Source organism: Camelus dromedarius, chromosome 28 (assembly GCF_036321535.1).
Source record: "Camelus dromedarius isolate mCamDro1 chromosome 28, mCamDro1.pat, whole genome shotgun sequence".
NCBI lineage: Eukaryota > Metazoa > Chordata > Mammalia > Artiodactyla > Camelidae > Camelus > Camelus dromedarius.
This window is the reverse complement of record NC_087463.1, coordinates 14509726-14529308: the sequence shown is the minus strand read 5'-3', so window position 1 is coordinate 14529308 and position 19583 is coordinate 14509726. Positions and strand designations below refer to the sequence as shown.

At 44.2% G+C, this 19583-nt stretch overlaps 1 protein-coding gene across 2 annotated transcripts in view; it reads left to right on the top strand.

Moving 5' to 3' along the window:
• The window catches only part of ATP8B1 (ATPase phospholipid transporting 8B1), a 102301-nt gene that overhangs the window by 20821 nt on the left and 61897 nt on the right, over nt 1-19583 (top strand). The window contains exon 1 of one of the 2 annotated variants that reach the window (XM_064480365.1): nt 16529-16578. The exons of the other annotated variant lie outside the window; for it this stretch is intronic. The gene's annotated coding sequence lies outside the window, so the exon portion shown is untranslated. Of the gene's footprint in view, nt 1-16528; nt 16579-19583 lie in introns of those variants that run through there. 2 annotated transcript variants of the gene reach the window in all.

Below are 19583 nucleotides of genomic sequence, written 5' to 3'. Positions count from 1 at the left end.
GTTTAATTAAAGTGTCCCCTGCCTTTGGGGAACTCACTGTCTCTCTAGTAAGCTCTTCAGTACCAAGCAACACAGGTAAGCCAACATGCCAGGGCTTCATCCTTGATCTTTTCTGTTGAAGGGCTCCAAGCAAAGTAGTATCCAAGCTTCAGTTTTTGTTTGCTTTTCGGTTTAATTAACCTTCAAGGGATATAAAGTGTAAAGTAAATCTCCCTGCCTTCTTTTACCCCAGGACCCAGTTCCCTGCCCTCAAGGGAATAGCCGTGACCCTTTATTAACCAGTTACTTGGTTAACCTTCTGGAGGCAGTCTTTGCATTTACAAATGTGAACATGCAAATTTCTTTTTTCCCCCAAAGCAAATGACATTGGGATTTGACTTTCAACTTCCGCCTGAAATCAGGAGCATGGTTGATACAGAACAGATTGAAAACGTATGTAAATTTCTGCCAATGGATTCTGCTCTTAATAGATAAGAAATTAACTCGAGGAGGCCGTTGATAAACCTTTGCAGGGAAAGGAAGATAACACATTGCGTAACAGTAGGACGTAATGATCGCAGGACCTGGAGAAGCCATTGGGTTCCTCCACCTGCCTTTATTCAGGATAGTATTTAACACATTCCGGTGAGCTGCTCTTGAAAGGCTTCCACAGTAAAGCATTTTGTTGATTTTTGGAGAAAGGGGGGATGAAGATAACTCTCCATATCAGAAAATAAAATTAAATAAATAAATATTAAAATCAATACATATGAAGAAAAAATCAGGGAAAAATATCAGTTGGTCCAGTCTTTTCTCCCCTAATCTTCCAGCCAACTTCTTCCTAAGAACCCTTTATATTGTGAAAAATTAGGTTGTGTCTGTGTGCGTGTGATTTGCTCCTGGTCGCCTTTGGCGAGCCAGGATGACCCTGGGTGAGAGTGGACTGAGTTGCTCCTGCTGTTTTATGCCTGCTTCTTCCTATCACCCCAGTGGTGGAGGCTCCGGTAACTGTTGTTAATGGGTAATTCTTGGTAATTGTTGTTACTCATTCTAGTGGGTGGTGTCCCAGGCTGTTAGAGCAAGAGTTAACTCCTTCCCAGCTGGCCCTGAGACCTTTGCCACACATCTTAACCCTTTCCTTTCTGCAAGGTGAAGGTGATTAAACCATAACGTTCAAGAACCTCGGGAGCCTAATTACCATGGTTTATGAAGACCGATAAATGCGTAAGAAGAAAGGCACCTTATGAATTGGAGGTGGGGCTATCATTACAGTCATTGCCTTTAAAATTCTAGGCCGCCTGTCAGACAAGTGGCATAGGAGTTCAGCTGAACGCAGATGGTGCGTTTTGTTTCCTTCATGTGTAGGATCGGCCTTAAATGGAATGGAATCGTGAAGTACGCTCACCTGGTTTCTTATGCTTAGTCACAAGATTGGCCTATCCTTTGCATTAATTGTTCAGGGAACCATAGAAGAAAGCAGCCTACAAATGATGGTGATGGTTGTTGTCCGGTGACTCACAATTCCTTTGATTGGGAGCCAATGTGTTTTACATTTTTTGTCCTGGCATTATTACTAGATACTCATTTTAAATGAATGCTTAATTACGTCACTGCTCCCTGACAGCATCTCTTTCTATAGGTAGAAGAACCAATTAACGTTCGTTTTAGGTCCTTGAGCTGTGACCCTGATGATAAGGAATGAGAATTCCTCCCTCCCTCCCTCCATCTCCCCTTCCGCTCCCTCCCTCGACATTTGAGTATCTACTCCACACAGCAGGCAGGAAAAGAGACCCAGCCCCTGCCCTCATGGAGCTTACCTTCTCCTGCAGAGAAACAGAATAAGGACACTAGAAGTGGTATGTGGATTGGTGACAAATGCAAAGGAAAAAATAAATTGGGGTGAGGGAGTAAAGAGTAAGAGTGAAAGGGGCGAGGGCTTACTGTTTTATGTGGGTAACTAGCAAAGCTTCGTTAGTTAACTAGCTTGTTAGCTTAATTAACAAGATGACCTTTCGTCCTGTCAGCAGGACCGTGTGAGACACCTGCTGTATGCTGGGCTCTGCTCTGCATGCTCCGGCCATGTCTGAACCAAAGAAGCAAAACTCCCTTCCTGCAGGGAGTAGACGTTCTGGTGGGAAGTCAGATGGTCCAGAAGTACATTTTAGAGCCTGTTAGAAGGTGGGGAGTGGTTGATAAACAGTAAAGGAGAATGGGGCATCAGGAAGGGGGGCTGCATAGTTTAAATATGGAGGTAACTGGGCAGGTCCCCTGAAAAGGTGACGTTTGAGCTGAGACACCACCAGGGGCTGAGCCTTGAGGTTACTGTGGAAGTCAGATGCGGAACGCAGACACTGCATGGCCGGTCCCTAGAGGATGCCAGGATCAGGGAGGGGCTGGTGTGGCTGGAGCAGAGGAAGTGACTGTGGTGGATGTGTGGCCGAGAGGTAAAGATAAGAGATGTTGGGCTTTGCTCTGAGAGACAGAATTCACAGCAGAGTTTTGAGCAGGGAATTCACTTGATCTGAATTGATTCTTTTGAAAGAATTAATCTGCCTTCTGTGTTGAAATTAGGCTGGAGGGGAACAAAGACTGAAGCAGGAGAGCAGACTGGAGGCTCCCTGTAATCCAGGTGGGAGATGACCGTGGTGCACCCGGGCGGCTAGCGTGGAGGAGCGGGAGGGTTTAGATACTGGAAACACCTGGGAGGCAGAGCTGATGGGCTGGGTACCAGCTGTGGGGAAAGAGCAGCGTCAAGCATAAATGCAGGGGTTTGATCTGAGCACCCAGAAGGATGGAGCTGCTTTTTGACTGAAATGAGGTCGATGGGATTTAAGAGAGACCACCAGGGGTTAAGTTTGAGTAAAGACCTGCAGTTTTAAATTTAGCTTCCTTTGGTGATGGGAAACATTCGGGGAGTCCCCATACAAATTGCGGTTGCTGGAGCATCTCTAAATGAGAACATAAAACTAAGAATAGCCCCGTGTTAAGCGGCATCAAGCAGAGTAGCAGGTACCCAAGCTAGCAGCCAGGTGTTTTCTCTGATGGTGTTCTTCCCAGACCCCTTGCCCCAACCCACTGAGCTGTGAAGCTGTTGCTTCTCCCTCTGAAGGGTCTTCCATGAGCCCCCTTCACCTTGCCAGCACTGCCTTTGCCTCTGTCTTTATTACCTACAAGCCACAGGACCGTAGGGATTTCCTACAATCTTGTCTTGGCCACAGATTGCCACTATCTCTGCCTCAAGTCCTCAGTTAACATTTCTAAAATGCAAATCCAATGAGGCAGTTCCTGTTGAAGAGGCCCCAGGCTCTTTGCACAGACGGTTCTTAGAATGGTGCTCCCCTGCCTTCCACACTGCTTACGCGTCAGAATTTAGGGCTGACCTCACTTGTTCTGGGACGTCTTCCTTGCCTCTTTCCGCATCTCCATGGCCTCCCCATCCCTGTTACTTCTCTGTCACAGTGGAGTACTTCTGTGGGTCACTTTCCTGTCCGTCTCCCCCTCGGCTTAAGCTTCACAAAGCCGAGAGCCGTGTCTTGCCCACCAGCAGCCTGGCATACAGCCCAGAGACATTTGATCAAAGCCCAGGAAGCCCCTGATGGCTTCTGTTCGCTTAGCACCCAAATTCCAAATGCCTCTACCCTGCAAGGTTTTCACAGCCTTGTCCAGGTCCCCCTTTTCAGCCTCCTCTTCCAACCATGGTCTTCCTAAACCTACCTACACTTTAGGAACTCGACTCATCCTGTGTACTTCTGGGCTCCGGTACCTTCGACCCCACGATTGCCTCTCCTGAAATGTCTTGCTTTTCTCACTTCCCATCCCCCAACCTGATCATGACCCAACTTGACCTTCAAGGCCTGACCCCAAAATCATCCCTCCTATATCCTTCCCTGAAGTCCCTGCCCTTCAGGTGTAGAGGACTGCTCTCCCCTGGGCATGCCCCTTCGAGCACCTTCGCGGAATCACACGGTGGTGAGGTGTGTATTTGCCACTGTCGCTGCAGAGGCTGTCGGGGCTGGAGGACGAGGCCCATGTTTTCTCTCTGTATGTATTTTACATGCTTATATGTTTTATGTGCTATAGGTACGTTGCATCTTTGCATGCCTCTATCTTTATGTACTTTATATATAACTAATAATTTGGTTATTGCATTACTTTGGGGGTTAATAGAGGAAATCGTAAAATTTAACATTTTAGGAGGCCTGTTCCTTGTGATTAATCTTTTCTCTTTTGTAAAGCACTGACGTAAGTACCAAAGTCATATGTGTGACGTCAGAGAGCGCAGGAAGGTTTTTTGTGAACCTGGGGCTCTAGGTTCTGGCTTACGTCTTAAAAGCTAAAGGCCTCTTTCCATCCGTGTATTTTTGGGCCTCAGGCTGTGCTCCCTTCTGAGTGTGGTTTTTCTGGTCGTTCCAAGCAAAATACTGAATGTGCCTTTTCACATTACTGGAAAACGAATTGATCTTGTTTAGTACCACTCCGATCATTGGAAACTGGGTGTATTCCGATCAGCTCAGTGGTTTCCATTATTGGGGATTACATAAAACTTAGACTTGAAGCCAGGACCCCAGGGTGTGCCGCTGTGTGTGTGGCCTGAGTGACTCATCACTTATTACAGAGGAAACTCTGCAGTGGACTTTATAAGTGCCCACGCCTAAAAACGACTCCTCAGCCTAATTTTTGGAAGCTTAAGTAATGGAAACCTGGTCATCTCAGATCACTTAGGAATTATAAAGAAAGCAGACTGAAGGGCCAGAAGAAGGCATCGAAAGGAATTGTCTTGAAATAAGAGACGTATGAAGCTCACGTCTGAGGGTGGACCATATCATGCCCAGTGAGACCATCTGAGCATGTGAAGGACCAGTAACGTATCCTCTAAGTAGGGAGCTAGTCTCCTACAGAAATAGCTCTATTTTGATTTTATGAGGTCGTTGTGAAAAAGATGTGCCATCTTAATTCTGCCATCAGTTGTATCAGCACTAAGTCCTCATTTCCTCCCCATAACATCGGAAGTCCGTATCCTTAGCAGAGGGGAGGCACTAAAAACTCATGTCTGATTGTCGCTTTTCTGTTCTTGTATCTCACTGTAATGTGTCCAGATGTTTTCACGTATGAGTCTGTTGCCATGCACCTGACGTCTGCTGCAGGAGGCAGGCCCGCACACCTGTCCCTCACACGGGCTTTGCCCTGCTGGCTGTGGTTCATCTTGAGTCCCCATCCCAGCCTCTCCTCCTCCTCTAGCCCTTTGCCACCCTTTAAGCTCTTGTCTCGATGGTTTGGCTCTCGGGGCTCCCTCTTCTCCCAGTGGCCTGGCTGGAGAGAGTGGAAGTAGTCTAGGTCTCATGCAGGTCATGGACCGAGGAAGATGGGGTGTGGTGAGAGGGCCTCTGGTATTCCAAACTGCACAGAAATATTACTGCACGTGGAGTCCAAGTTCCTCGGTACCATTTCATATAGAACACAGGCCTGCAAAGCACATGAGCATTTTGTAGACTTCTCTGGAAAGATCCGGCGCTATTTCCAGACAACAAACTAAAATCTTAGAATGCACTTCCTATAGGCAGTGTGGGTGGGTAGGGTACCAGGAGAGGCCTGCCGGGCTAAGGTACTTCTGCCTAAGAACAAGAGAGAGGAGTTCCAGGCATGATGGTTTTACGAGCAGGATGCTGGAAGCAGACTGACTAGATTTGCATCTAGGCTCTCCTACGTACTGGTTGTGAGGTCCTGGGGGAGTTTCTTGACCCGAGTCTTCATCTGTAAAATGGGAACAACAGGACCAGCCTCACTGGGTCCTTGTGAGTTTTAAATGCATTTGTACGTGTTAGTGGTTGAAACAGCGCCTGGTGCAAAGAATTAGCTCAGTAAATGCTGGCTAGTGTTACCACTAATACAGTAAGTCAAAATTACAGATGAACAGTTCTTGGATAATATATGCCATTTGCTGGGCGTCTGGAATGCTGCAGGCACAGGGCTCCTCATGGGTTTGTGTTCTCCAGCTCCCATCTTGACTGTCTGTTCTGAGATCTTCTTTGGTTTTTTCCTGCTGCTTGAGATAATCCACATGCTAACTGCCTCTTGTTTTGCCCCAGCACCCTCAAGGAGCCTTATGCTGAGTTTTGTTTTGTTTTGTTTTTTCTGCTGGTCATTCCTGATTTTAGCTAAGCCAGGAATTGGTAAATGAATGGTCTCCCATTCATGGGGGCTGGTTGTAGAAAGTCCCATGGGCATTCCTGGAAAGGTTCTAGAGAAACTGGTTTTAACCTGAGGAAGGATTCTAATCAAGAGTATGGAGGAGGGAGCTGATTAACTCCTGATCGCCATCTCCCTGCAGGGCAGATCCAGGCAGAGATGGAGCATCGAGGATAGGCTGGAAGAAGACAGGGCTGGGGGTGGGGGAGGTGGCTGGGCTCTCCTGGGTCGGTCAGTGGCTTGAGCAATGCAGACTCCAACTCCTATTTCTTTGTAACATACCCTCCCCTTCATGTTCCTGGGTCCGGAGAATGTGGAACAAGGAGGCTTTATGTGGGCTGTCTGGGTCCGTTTCCCAAAGCCACTCTTCCCTTGGCATCAGGACCAGAATGCTCAGGCAGCCTGGGAGGACCCAGCTCATCACTGGGAACTCCCCGACCAGATTCTTTGGGGGGATGTGGAGGGTGGCTCTTGGCTATTTGCTTCTCTCCTCAGGCTGTTCAATTGCATCTTGCTCAATTTCCCAGCTGGGAAAATAAAAGCATCTCTGGACTTTTATTTGCAGAAATCATCACTCACCTCTGGCTTCTTGGGTTTTTTTTTAAGTGGCTAAAAACGAGGGCTGTTATGGTCAGCCCAAGGGTTAAAGCTTTCTCCCGGGCGTGTGTTTCCTTTTACAGCATAACTCATTCTCTCCCTGCATCAATTTCCACTTCTGTCCTTGGCTTGGGGTTTGTTACCAACTTGGCAGGCAACACCTCTTGCCTTTTTATTTTTAGAACTTCGAGTAAGGATTAGCCATATAATGTTAAGAATCGGGTGAATTGAATGAGGTAGGTAAAAATACACAATACAGAAAAAGCTGTAAAACCTTAACTTTTTTTTTTTGGCACACAAGCAGTAAAAACGGCCTTTTAGAATTTTAACCTCGGGTGTAGTACCCTCCATCAATCCCCTTGACAGTTATTTTGAGGATTTCAACATGGCTTTGGAGAATAGGTGTGATTCTAGGATTCTTCTCAGTGGCTTGGGAAAAAAATATTCTGTATGTCTCCTCATGTAAGTGTATCTAGGGTATCTGTATCTTGAATATGTATTATGAAGAATAGCCAGTTGTCTCGGTTTTTAACTCTATAATTTAAAAAATCAATTTAGAGCTCTGTGTGTGTGTGTTTTCATGAATGAAGGCTCAGACCAGTTGGGTGCTGGTTTCCTGTAATAAAACCAAGATGCCTGGCATGTCTTAGACCCAACCTTGCCCATCTCTCCCAGACCAGAGCATCCAGTAGAGCTTTCTGTGATGATGAAAGTGTCGTATATCTAGTTATTGGACATGGCTACTGAGCACTTGAAATGTGGCTACTGCAACTGTGAGGACCTGGCTTTTAATTCAGTTTGAGTTAATGAAATTTAAGTTGCCTCACGAGGCGTGTGGATACCCAATGGGGCCTCACAGTGGACTTGGACTATTCCCACCTCAAACAGCCTGCTACTCAGGCAGCAGCTGGCTTTCAGAGGAGTTCGAGCTTTGCTGGGGGTGGGATGAACTAGAATCAAAGGGGCAAGTGCCACCGCCCCCTCCTGAACCCCTCAGGCAGTGTCTCTGCTAGAAGGAAGCCCTCCCTGGGACTTTATGATCTGACCTTAGTCCTTAGAGCTTAAGTCCTTTAATGCTGAAAGCTCTTCTGAGACTCCACATTGTCCTGAGGATAAACTCTAGGCTCCTAATGGCTTTCATTATCTGCCCACCTCTCACTTTCTCGCTCATCACTTTCCCTTTCGTTCTCTGCCGTATCACATGGACAGACTTGCATTCCAAGAACAGGCCATGTGCATGCTCACCTCTAGACCTTTGCAAATACTGTGTTCTCTGTCTGGGATGCCCTTTCCTTTCCCTTCACCTGGCTCCCTCCTACCCGTCCTGTGGGTCTCAGATTAGATGTCAATTCTATAGAATCTCCTCTGGGAAAAGCTCTCTTGACCCCTCCTTGGACAGATAGGTGCCCCTACTGGTTTGTGTCTTAGGTGGATCCCCATTGTGGCAGCTGCCACACTTGATTGAAACAGCTTATTTACCTGTGAGTCTCTCCCCTTACACTAGAGCTTCTCAAAGGGTGGTCCCTGGACCAGTGGTACCAGCATCACCTGGGAGCTGGTTTGAAATGCAGATTGTCTGGCCCCAGCCTAGACCTCCTGAATCATGAATTTTGAAGGTTGGCCCTAGCAATCTGTGCTTAGCAAGCCCTCCAGGGGGGTCTGATGCCTGCTAAAGTTCGGGAACCCCCTGAGCTAAACCATAAGCCTTGTGAAGGGAGGGATCCCTGACTTCCAGTGTGCCACTGTGTCCTCAGCCTTCAGTGCACTGCATGGCTCAGAGGAGCAGATTCTTAAGAAGCATCTCTAAAGATGATACTTCACTTACTCTTTGGGCAGCTTGTCCTGTCAGGAAATTTTTAGCTGAAATCTGATTTAAATCTCTTCTCCTTTCTTCAGAGGAGATAAAGAACAACTGAGTAATTATTTTTTTAAATTAGGGTTAAAAGACACATAAAATGTACCATTTTAGCTATTTTTAGGTGGCATTAAGTGCATGAAGTGATGTACCATGATGCAGCCATCATCATCATCCATCTTCAGAACATCTCCATCATCCCAAACTGAAACTCTGCCCCCACTGAACAATATCTCCCTTCTACACACTCCCCCAGCCCCCGAAAACCACCATTCTGCTTTCTGTCTCTATGAATTTGACTACTCTCGTAAGTGGAATCATAAAGTGTTTGTCCTTTTGTCACAAATGAACTTTTTTACAAAACGGAAATAGATTCACAGACACAGAAAACACACTTATGGTTACCAGTAGGGAAAGGGGATGGGGAGGGATAATTTGGGAGTTCAGGATTTGTAGATACTAACTACTTTATAAAAAAAAAAATAGATAAACAACAAGACCCTACTGTATAGCACAGGGAACTATATTCAATACCTTGTAATGGCCTATAATGACAAAGAATATGAAAAGATATATATGTACAATGAATCGCTATGCTATGCATCAGAAATTAACACAACATTGTAAATCGACTGTACTTCAATCATTTCAAAAAAAGAAACACACTACCAAAAAAAAAAGTATTCGTCCTTTTGTGACTGGCTCATTTCACTTAATGTCCTTGGGGTCATCCATGTTGTAACCTGTGTCAGAATTTCCTTTTAAGGTAGAATAATACTCCATTGTGCGCATGCATATCCCACAATGTATCCGATCATCCATCGATGGGCACTTGGGTTGTTTCCACCTCTTGGCTATTGTGAATAATGCTGCTATGACAGGAGCGTACGTATATGTGCTCGAATCCCTGCTTCACCTCTTTTGGGCGTATACCCAGAAATGGAATTGCTAGATTGTATGGTAATTCTATGTTTCACTTTTTGAGGAACAACCACCCATACTTTCTCCCACAATGGCTCCCTCACTTTTTATTCCCACCAGCAATGAACAAGGGTTCCAACTTATCCTCACCAACACTTGTTATTTTTTGTTTTTTGACACCTGAGTACTTGTAAGAGAAACATTAACTTAAGGATAATGTCAGAGAAAGAGCTCTTAAGTTTCTTAAGTGTATTTCTTTAATCAATTATAAACCACTTTTCTACTAGTTTCGGATACAACCTGTGGAAACAATTCTATCTTTAGAGAAGAATTTTTTTTTTTAACAATTATTCTATTCTATCCTTAGAATTTATCCTAAGGAAATAACTGCATAACTGTGCTATGACTGTAGAGAACTTAAGAAAAACGTCAAAGGGGGTCTCTGTGTTTAGGGCCTGGGAACGGTTAGGATATTGACCACTTCTGCCCACTCTTCAAACAGTTAAAAGTCGAGCTCCCTCTGCAAGCTTGCCTGTGTAAACAGGTGAGGCCAAGCAGCTGACCAGGGAGAGAGCCCGTCCTGGGATCCAGAGATAGTGAAGAAATCAATCATTAAACACACAAATAATCATGGATTAACTTGATTCAGCAGTCAGTGTGAAACTGCCAAAACCACAGAAAATTTTATCAAGAATTTTTATCTTGGTAGGAAAAAAACTGAGAAGATTCAGTCTCTGTTAAAATCTTTCCCTTCTCAAATGTTGACGTGGTTATATGATGCATCAGTTTTACTATTGAAATAGGATACTATCCTGGGAACAGTTTATTAAAGCAGTCTGCTGAGTGTGTAATATGTGAATATAAGAGTGCGTTCAGCTCGGGGTTCTCCATTGTACGATTACACATGGTTGATAAACAACCCGAGACTGTTTCTGGCTGCTGGTATAGCGTGTCTCTGGCTGGCAAGATTCACACTTTCTATGGTGGCAGAGGTGTCAGATGTAAAGACAGTTTCTGCTTCTGAAAATAACACTTTCTCATGCCGGAAAAATCCCACTTTTATTCATTATGCAAAGATACAGGCTGTAAGATGTTCTGTTGAGATTATATTTTAAACTCCAGGGTTTGGGTATTGTGGCGTATTTTTCTTTCCTCAGGAGATCTGAAAAAGCAGGTAATGGATCCACCCCAGGCTGCTTTGTTGTGAGCAACTGGGAGAGTGAAATATTTAATGTCTCCCTCAGTACTAGGGTGACAGTTTCCTGGGGCCCGAGCACAGCAGGTTACAAGCTAGGTATCCCCCTTGCCATCAATGATTCAACAAACGAAGGTAAATTTGAGCCGCGGCGTGGGCTGTAGTAATGCCTCAGCTGTTCCTGAAGTGGTTCACACATTTCTTCTAGTCTTTAATCCTCTCACATGAGAATTATGATGACTGATGTGTAGTGCTCCCTTCCTCTGGGCCTGGCTCTAAACCAGGAACTTTGTATACATCCGCTCATTTCATCCTCACAGCAGTCCTAAGTGGCAGGCACTGTTACTTGACCCATTTGACAGATGAGAAAATGGAGGAAAAGCAATATTACTTAACAAGCTTTCCTGTGGTCTCATGGCTGGTAGAAAGACCCACACTCTTTACCTGGGTGAGCTGTGGGCATGTTGGGGATGCTGTATCATGTCCCAGTGCCATGACCTTGGCGACTGGAGAATTTGGACATGGTTCCAGTTTCAGTCCTATGGCAACCAGCTGTGTGAACTCGAACACTCCACGTAACCTGTCTCAGCCTCAGTTTGCACATCCTTGAAATGGGGATAATGACAATATTTTAGTCACATATTAGGGGAGGAGGAAATATAAAGGATGGGGTTGGTATCGGAGCTAAAAGTGATTCTTAGTTATGCACAAAAGCAAGGTCAGTGCTAAATGTTCTTAGTGATTCAAGGCGCACACGTGCCTCCTCGGGCACCAGGCAAATGTGAAATACTCAGTTTCATTTTAAAATACTCTCCTTTTGACTATCAAAAGCTTATTTCATGTGAGCTATTGAATCTGAGTTCTGCAGATGGGCTAATGGCTGCACAAAGTGTCTGGTCCCTTCAGAGCCCGTGTTGTGAATTAGGACATGCAGACTGCATATGGTGGGGGTATAATGGTAATACATTAGTTTAAGGCTAGTTTTTTTGTTTTTCTTTTTAATTGAGGAAGGTTTCAAACACACATAAAGATAGAAATAACAGTATAATCCCCGCCCTCCTTGGAGGTTCATGGCCATGGCCAGTGGCCTTTCATGTCTACCTCAGTTTCCTCCCTCCCCAACGTTATTCCAAACCAAACTCAGCCACATCTTTCCATTAAACCTGGTCTTGAAATTTGTTTGTTTCTCTTTTTCCTACCGTGATAGATTGTTTGCTATGCAGACTTTGAGGAGAGCAAAAATCTGCATTTAAGTTTAGGTAGTTAGATTACTAACTATAACTCTTCCCTAGATGACACAAGAATGTTAGTTTTGTTTGTTTAATTGGGGTCCACTTTTGGGAGATCTTGGAGTTACTATCCTCTAGAAAATACATAGTGCCTGAAATGATCATAGTTCTCTGAAGTCTTACCCCAGTGGCAAGGGACAAGGTGATGGAGAGGAAAGGATGCAGGATTTGGATTCAGGTGATGAGACCTGGTTCTGGTCCCTTGCCTGTTAATAGCTCTGAGGATCTGGATACAACATTGAACTCTGAGCATTATTCTTCATCTATAAAGTTCATTCATTTGGTAGTTCTTTATTAAAGATCCACTGTGTATCAGATACTGTTCTGGGCCATGGAGATATCAGAGAAAATAAAGCAAAAATAATTGACTTTTCAGTGACATCGTATAACCCAAGTGTGTTAATGGTATGTGAAAACTTTTTGTAAACTCTGAAGTCCAGTATAAAGATTACCATTATCTTGATTTTCTTGCTCTGCTTTTCACTTGAAAACTTCAGTTTGTGAGTATTCTAGGTTTATAGTAGTTTATAATTATGTAAGTTGGTTGAGGAGAAACATATTTTTCATTCTCTCATATCTACACTGTCTTGCTGCGTTTCTAATGAAATGGGTCACCAATATTGCTCTCAGTGGATACTTGGGTCCCAGTGCCATGCACTCTGCTAAGAAGTTTGCATGAGACCAAGACCGAGCTTCACAAGGACCTGTAAGATAGGCATTATACCTTCATTTTACAAATGAGGAGGCTCGGTGAAGATTTTGTTCCCAAGGTCCCATAAGTGGTAAGAGGTGGAGCTGGGATTTTAGCCCTGTCTGTCTGACGCTTTGTCTTCAGACAGGAGCACTTAACCATCTCTCAATTCTGCCTCACTTGGGGAATAAGAGAAATAGAGCTTGGTCTTGAGCCTTTGAAATTTACTTCTCTAGAGACAAAAGCAGCCAGTATACAAGGCAGAATACAAAGATGAGTAAGTTGTCCAAGTACAAATGAAAAAGCCGTTACATCAGGATTGGAGGATCTGGAAAAGGAATGGAAGTGCCTTGTTGCCTTTGTGAGTGTGTCCCCGTGAGTTGGGGGTGGCTGGGTGGGGAGGAACCTCGGTGGGCAGGGCTGGAGTGGAGAGCAGGACCTTTATCATTTCTAATGCAGACCTGAAACTAATCATACCTTTGAAGACAACTTGCAAAATCTCAGATTCCTCATGTGACCGAGGACAGCCAGTCACTGACAGTCATTGATTCAGGTTTCAGAATGTGTTTGAACATTAATTGTATTTTGTATTTGGTCGAGATGGCAACATTTACATCTCTCTCAAATGATTCCTGTCTTATTGATAGCCTCAGCATTTAAACCATGACAAACATTCATAAAGGTAAATCGTCACGTGACAAATGCAGACATACACAGGATGAGCCACGCCAGGGCTGGGCAACGTTGTTTTCTGTGCGTGGCATTTAGACTTTGGAAAGCTGAGGTGCAGAGTCATCATGGCCAGACCTCTAAGGTGAAAAAGCAAAGGAGAGGGTGTGACCTCGAAGAATGGGTTGAGTGGTAGCCAGCCCTGAGCCCAGGGGCTGACCTTCTAGGCAGGTCTGGCTGCAGAGTGTTCAGAGGTGGCCTGTTTTGGGGCGGAAACGCCACCTTTGAGTCCTGAGCGTAGCTTGGCTTTTCATTGATTATATGATGGAGCATGTGTGCCACAACTCAGATACTGAGGGATGGCCTTATGTAAATTCACAGCACAGTCTTTTCAGGGTGCTTTCAAAAATGTGCTTTGAAAAGATTTTAATGAGTTCCAGATATCTAACCCAAAGCTCAGATCCAAATAGTATTTAAAGGTTTTTAAGTAATTTTTTTTCTTGGGTTGGTACAGCATGTGTGCATGTTCACTCCTGATTTGGCGAGGAAGATTTATGGATTCTTTAAGCCCCTCACCTCCTACTGATGCTCTTCCCTTTATTCTTACACTGTTTTTTTTTTTTTCTTTTTAAAAAAAGCTCAGGAGGATCATTGTGTTGAAATATTAAGTCCAGGAAAGTTAGATTTGCCACTTATTGGGAACTTATCCCTGGCATTGATTTGCAGTGGACAGTTGAGGGTTTACTCTTGAGAACAGCGGTGGAGTGGGAGGTGGGGTGGGAGGCGATGGGGAGAGCCCTCTGGACATCTCTGCCAGAGCCTGCTTCTTCCCCAGACCTACAGGGAACAGTGGCAGTGAGCCTGCTTTCTAAATAGAGGAGTGGTCTTCCCGACTCAACTCAGAGTTCCGCAGCACCTAAATCAGGTGAAGTCACACGTTGAACATACAGAAGTTCATTAGCATTATTAATAGTATGATGAAAGTTATAAATAGTATGATGATAACAATAGGGTCAAAAAAGTAACTTTTCTTTGTCATTACAAGTCCTTGAAGGAGATGGGGGTTGAAGTCTGGGGTCTGTGGAGAAGGGGGCATGTGAAAGAGAAAGAAAAAAAAATCCAAATGTATTTTGGTTGGTTGGTTTACATTTTATTTCACTTCCAAGCTTAAAAAAAAAAATGTTCTCTCTGTATCCCATTCCTTTGTGTTGGGGGTGGTGGAAGCTGGGGGTGGGGGAGGTGTTGGTAAATCCAGTGCCAGCCCTTGTTACCGTGTGATACTGCTCCCCAAAAGGTACACAGAGATTTTAAAGGGAAGCAAATGTTGATCCGGAGGAGAAAATATGACCGCAGAAAAAAGTTCTAGAATGAATTGGCACTTTTCTTGGGGCCATGTTGTTTTAAGAGATGGAATAGAAAGCTTATTTAATTGGCACTTTTTAAAACCTCAAAACATTTTTGAGGATGTCTTAATAGATGTTGGATACTTCCCTGGGTTTCTGTTTTCTCTTAAAATGAAAAGCAGACTAGATGTTTGTACAAGGCGTACATGAGTCATTCCTGTTTGAGCAGCCTTTCCTTATTTGCACTAAATACCAGTTGTTTCTTCCTGTTATTCCCTGCAAATAACTTATAACTTAGATATGTGGCAAAAAAAAAAAAAAAAAAAAGAAAAGAAAAGTATGTTTTATCTTTGGGTAATTAGAGAAGGGATAAAAACCATGGTTATTTACATCTTAATTACATAATTTGTTACAAAAGCTAGCCACAGTTTTCCCTTTTAGGTACACAGGATGGGAAGTGAATTCTGAATGTGTAGATGCAGAGTAAGCTGTATCTGACCCTAACATCTTTTGTTTGTAGGAATTAAGGAATTTAGAACTACACATAGAAACAGTGTATTAATGTGCTAGGGGAGCTGTAACAAAGTACCTTAAACCCAGTGGCTTAGACGGTCGAATTTTGTTGTCTCACAGCTATAGAGGCTCAAAGTCCAAGATCAAGGCCATGCTCCCTCTGAAGGTGCCAGGATCTGTTTCAGGTTTCTTTCCCAGTGTCTGCTAGTTCCTAGTGGCAGCATAACTTCAGTCTTCACCTGGCATTCTCCCTATATGTGTGTGTCTCTGCCTCTGTGTCCAAATGTCCACGTTTTATAATGACACCAGTCACGCTGGATTAGGGCTCATCCTAATGACCTCATCTTAACTAATTACATCTGCAACGACCCTATTTTCCAAATAAGGTTGAATTCTGCAGTACCGGAGGTTAGGACTTCAACGTATGAATTTGGAGGGGACACAACTCTATAGCAGGCAGTGTGATATGAAGTTGGAGACCGGCCAGCTGTGGTGCACCCTGAGTATTTGACACCCCGTGCAGATCACTTAAACACCTCTCCCTCTATAGGACACAATTATTTTCAGTTAACAATCAGGAATGAAATGAATAAGAATAATTTTCATATGTGGAAAAGAAACCCAGGCAGCGACATTTTCTTTGGTTGCACTTGAATTCATTTTGAATTTTTGGAGGTAAGTCAGAACTCACTGTATGTTTTCACTGTTTTAAATTTTAAACCCAAATAAAAACTCCAAGTGGCTGTGGACAGTGATAGAATTGAAGGAAGCGGTCTGTTTTCTGATTGGTTGTTTTAAATTTTATTTCACCCTTCTGTCTCTTTAAAATCGTTTATTGCAAATCTTCTGCAGAAGCTCGGGCGTGTGTAGTACCAGGGGGTGGACGACACTAACTGCTGGCAGGCAGCATCAGACTTACTCTTGCAGCAAACTTGCAGCTGAACTTGCATGTGGCAGGTGGGCTGCGTAACCAGGAGTTCTCAGAATTTGCTTCCATAGAATCCCATGTTTATTGTAGATACGTTTTTGTTTTTGTTTTTGTTTTTGTTTTAAGTTTGGAACTGAGCAGTAATTACAACCAAAGGGCTTTTCAGAGGAGGAGTGTTTTATCACTGACATCCATTCATGGTGATAGTAAAGTCTTAAAAATTATGACTTTTTAGTTGGTTTTGCTGCTGTTTTTGAATCTGCTGCTGGGGATGCACTTCCTTATTACCTGCAAGCTGGACCAACCAACCCCCTCCTCCCTCTTACAGGTCCTTGCAGTGGCAGCCTGACCCCGACTACCTGTGGGAATTTGGATGAGTCATGTTAAACGATCCTGCACCCAATTCTAGCAGGTGTGTTTTTTCTACGCAACCAAGCAGTTCTCTGACGCTGGCTGGCTGTCCTACAATTCAACCTAATTGTGACACTGTCTACCTGGAGACAGCATCAGATCCCACAGGTTAAGGGCTCAGTCTGACAAGACTACTCTCCCCTCAACTTTAGACACCAGTTGCAAGTCTGGATTGTCACCTGTCCTTCTGACCTACTGGCTCTATATGGGAGGTTCCAATGACTCCCTTTTGGGGTTCAATTAATTTGCTAAAGCAGCTCAGGGAACTGAAATCTTTTGCTTATTAGATTACTGGTTTATTATAAAAGGCTATAATTCAGGAGCCTGATGGAAGAGATGTGTAAGGCAAGGGATGGGGAGAGGTGTGCCACTGTCCCCAAATTTCTACCTGTTACCAGCCTGGAAGCTCTTCAAACCTCCTCCTTTAGGGCTCTTACAGAGGCTCCATTACATGGGCATGATTGGTTAAATCACAGGCCATTGGTGATTGATTCAATCTCTAGCCCCTTTCCCAATCCCTGGGTTCTTTCCAAAAGTCACCCTGTTAAATAGCAAAAGACACTTGTATAACTCTCGTCACTTGGAAAAGTTCCAAGGGTCTTAGGAGCTCTGTGCCAGGAACCGAACAAAGACCAAATACATATTTCTTGTTATAAATCACAATATCACACACATCTTTTATTCTTAGTTCCTGGGAGAATGAGCTAAGGCAGTAATCATCATCATCATATATATATATGTATTTTGGAAGCCTTCAAATAAAAATTCTGTAGTACACCACAGTCAGATTTGCAGAAGACAGCAGCTGAACTGCTGGGCCCCACTGCCCCAGGGGCTCCACTGAGGAGCACTGCCAAGGGGTACCTTTGGAAACCTCCTGCCCAGTCAGCGTGGGGGGTTGGGCGGGGTAGGGGGCAGGAGGCCTGTTCACAGAAGTAGAGCAGGAAACCAGGCAGCTCTAAGGACTGCTTCCCCCCAAGTCAACAGAGGGCAAAAGGCATTGCCTCTAAAATCAGAGACCTGGATTCTAGCTAACAGTGGAGAAATTCTCTCGCAAGAGTGAACCTACACTTGCTAGTGGTGACCTCCATTGATGCCCGTCCCCCTTTCTCAGTTTCCGCAGAGGCCAAGGCCTGAGTAGAAAGATCGGAGGATGTCAAGGTGTCTGGCCACTCACCTGTTCTAGCTCCAACACAGATTTAACTGTGTGTTTCTTAGTTATTTGTCTCCTTGGCTGTAAATTGGATGAATATCTCTTCTCCAGCTTACCCCCACAGTGATGTTATTGGGGTACAGTAAGGCACTGAATATTGTGACCAAGAGCATAGCCTTTCAACAAGGAACTTCATCCCATTTACTGCCTCTGTGCCCTTGGACAGAGCACTTAAACTCTCTTAAGGTCAGTTGTCTTGTCTGTAAAATGGGGATAATAATTTGACCTTCAGCAAATGAAATAAGATAATACGTGCCATGCACTCAGCTCAGTGCCTGATACACAGAACGCACAGTCAGTTGCTCTTTAAACACTCACCACCACCCATCATCCCAGAAAAACACTGGAAGCTTTAGAAACTCTATAAATATTATCTTAAATCCTTAAACCTATCAGGTACATAGAAACTTAGACACTTAGTTGACTTGTCCAAAAATCTTAAAGCCAGAACAGATAGAATCACTGTCTGTCTGAAGGAAACTCTTGGAGATTGTTCAAACCCAATGTGTTTCCAAGAGACATATAAGATATTAGCCATATGTTTCCAGTGTGATCTTGGTCCAAAACTTTGGGTGTAAATGCAGCTGTCAGGGAAGAGTTTGTAGTCTAAGTTGTGTCCTCTAAGCTGACTTTCAATGCAGCAGAGGAGACCGTGATTAAATGTCAGATTTGGCCTTCATCCCTTAATCTTCTGAGACCCAGAATTTGGGAAGGTGCTAACATTCAAATGGATTGAGAAGTGAGACTGTCACCAGGCACAGACTGTCATGAAACCATCACAGTGTCTTTTCAAGACATCAGGTAGGTGACCTGATCATACTTGATGTATCGGTCATACATACTGTCCATTCAAACCTTGAAATGTACTTACATATGACTATTGGGAGAATTTGAAACATCTTTCCATATGGAAAGATAGAACGAGGGAGTGTTTTCAGTTGAGGCCACAGACCTTTTGGATATGGATTAGGACGGGATGGGAAAAGTTCTAAATCACCTTGTCACTGGACCTCTGCCCAGGGCCCTTGAGTTCTGTTGTTTTTATTGCAGAAAGCCCGGAAGTTAAGTGAACGTCGGTGTCTTTTGCTCTCCATTGGCACAGAGTGTAGGTCAGCAAGGGCTCCGAGGAAAAGACGGACCCAGACTGGATTTCGTGGCATCTCATGATCCTTCAGAGAGAATTGGAATCTTGCATTTCCTAATGCACTGGGAAGGTGTGATGATATGGAAGATAAAAAGATAGGTCTCATCACTCCTGCCCTGACATGCAAGCCATCCCTTTTCTGGGCTCAAACCTCTGGATGAAAGCAACCTGCTTTCATGCTGCCGCTTTTGGTAAACAGATGGGATGAGAGGAAGACAGTGTGGGTGGACGGGTTCCTCTGACTCTGAGACAACTTTCCCCTCCTTTGAACGGCCCCATGGCAAATAGGAAGAGATTGGGGGGCAAACACACCTGGTTGAAATATCACTCTGTGACCCTGGAGAAGTCACCTAACCTCTCTAAAGTCTGCAAAATGAGGATAATACCTGCCTTTTAGGTGTGCTGTGTGGATTTCATTGAAAGAGCCCAGCACGTAAGTGACTGCCCAACAGTCTTCAGATACGAGGGGTGGGTGGGTGTCAGTTGTCGATCATTTGGGGAGGAAAAACATACACAGTGGGGATCTTCTTCCAGAACAAAAATTCTTTTCCAAACTCTGCATATATGTATTACTAACAAAAGCTGCAGCAATAGGACACAATTCTGATTTCTCTCCCCCGCTTTAATACTATATTTGAAAATATTGTAT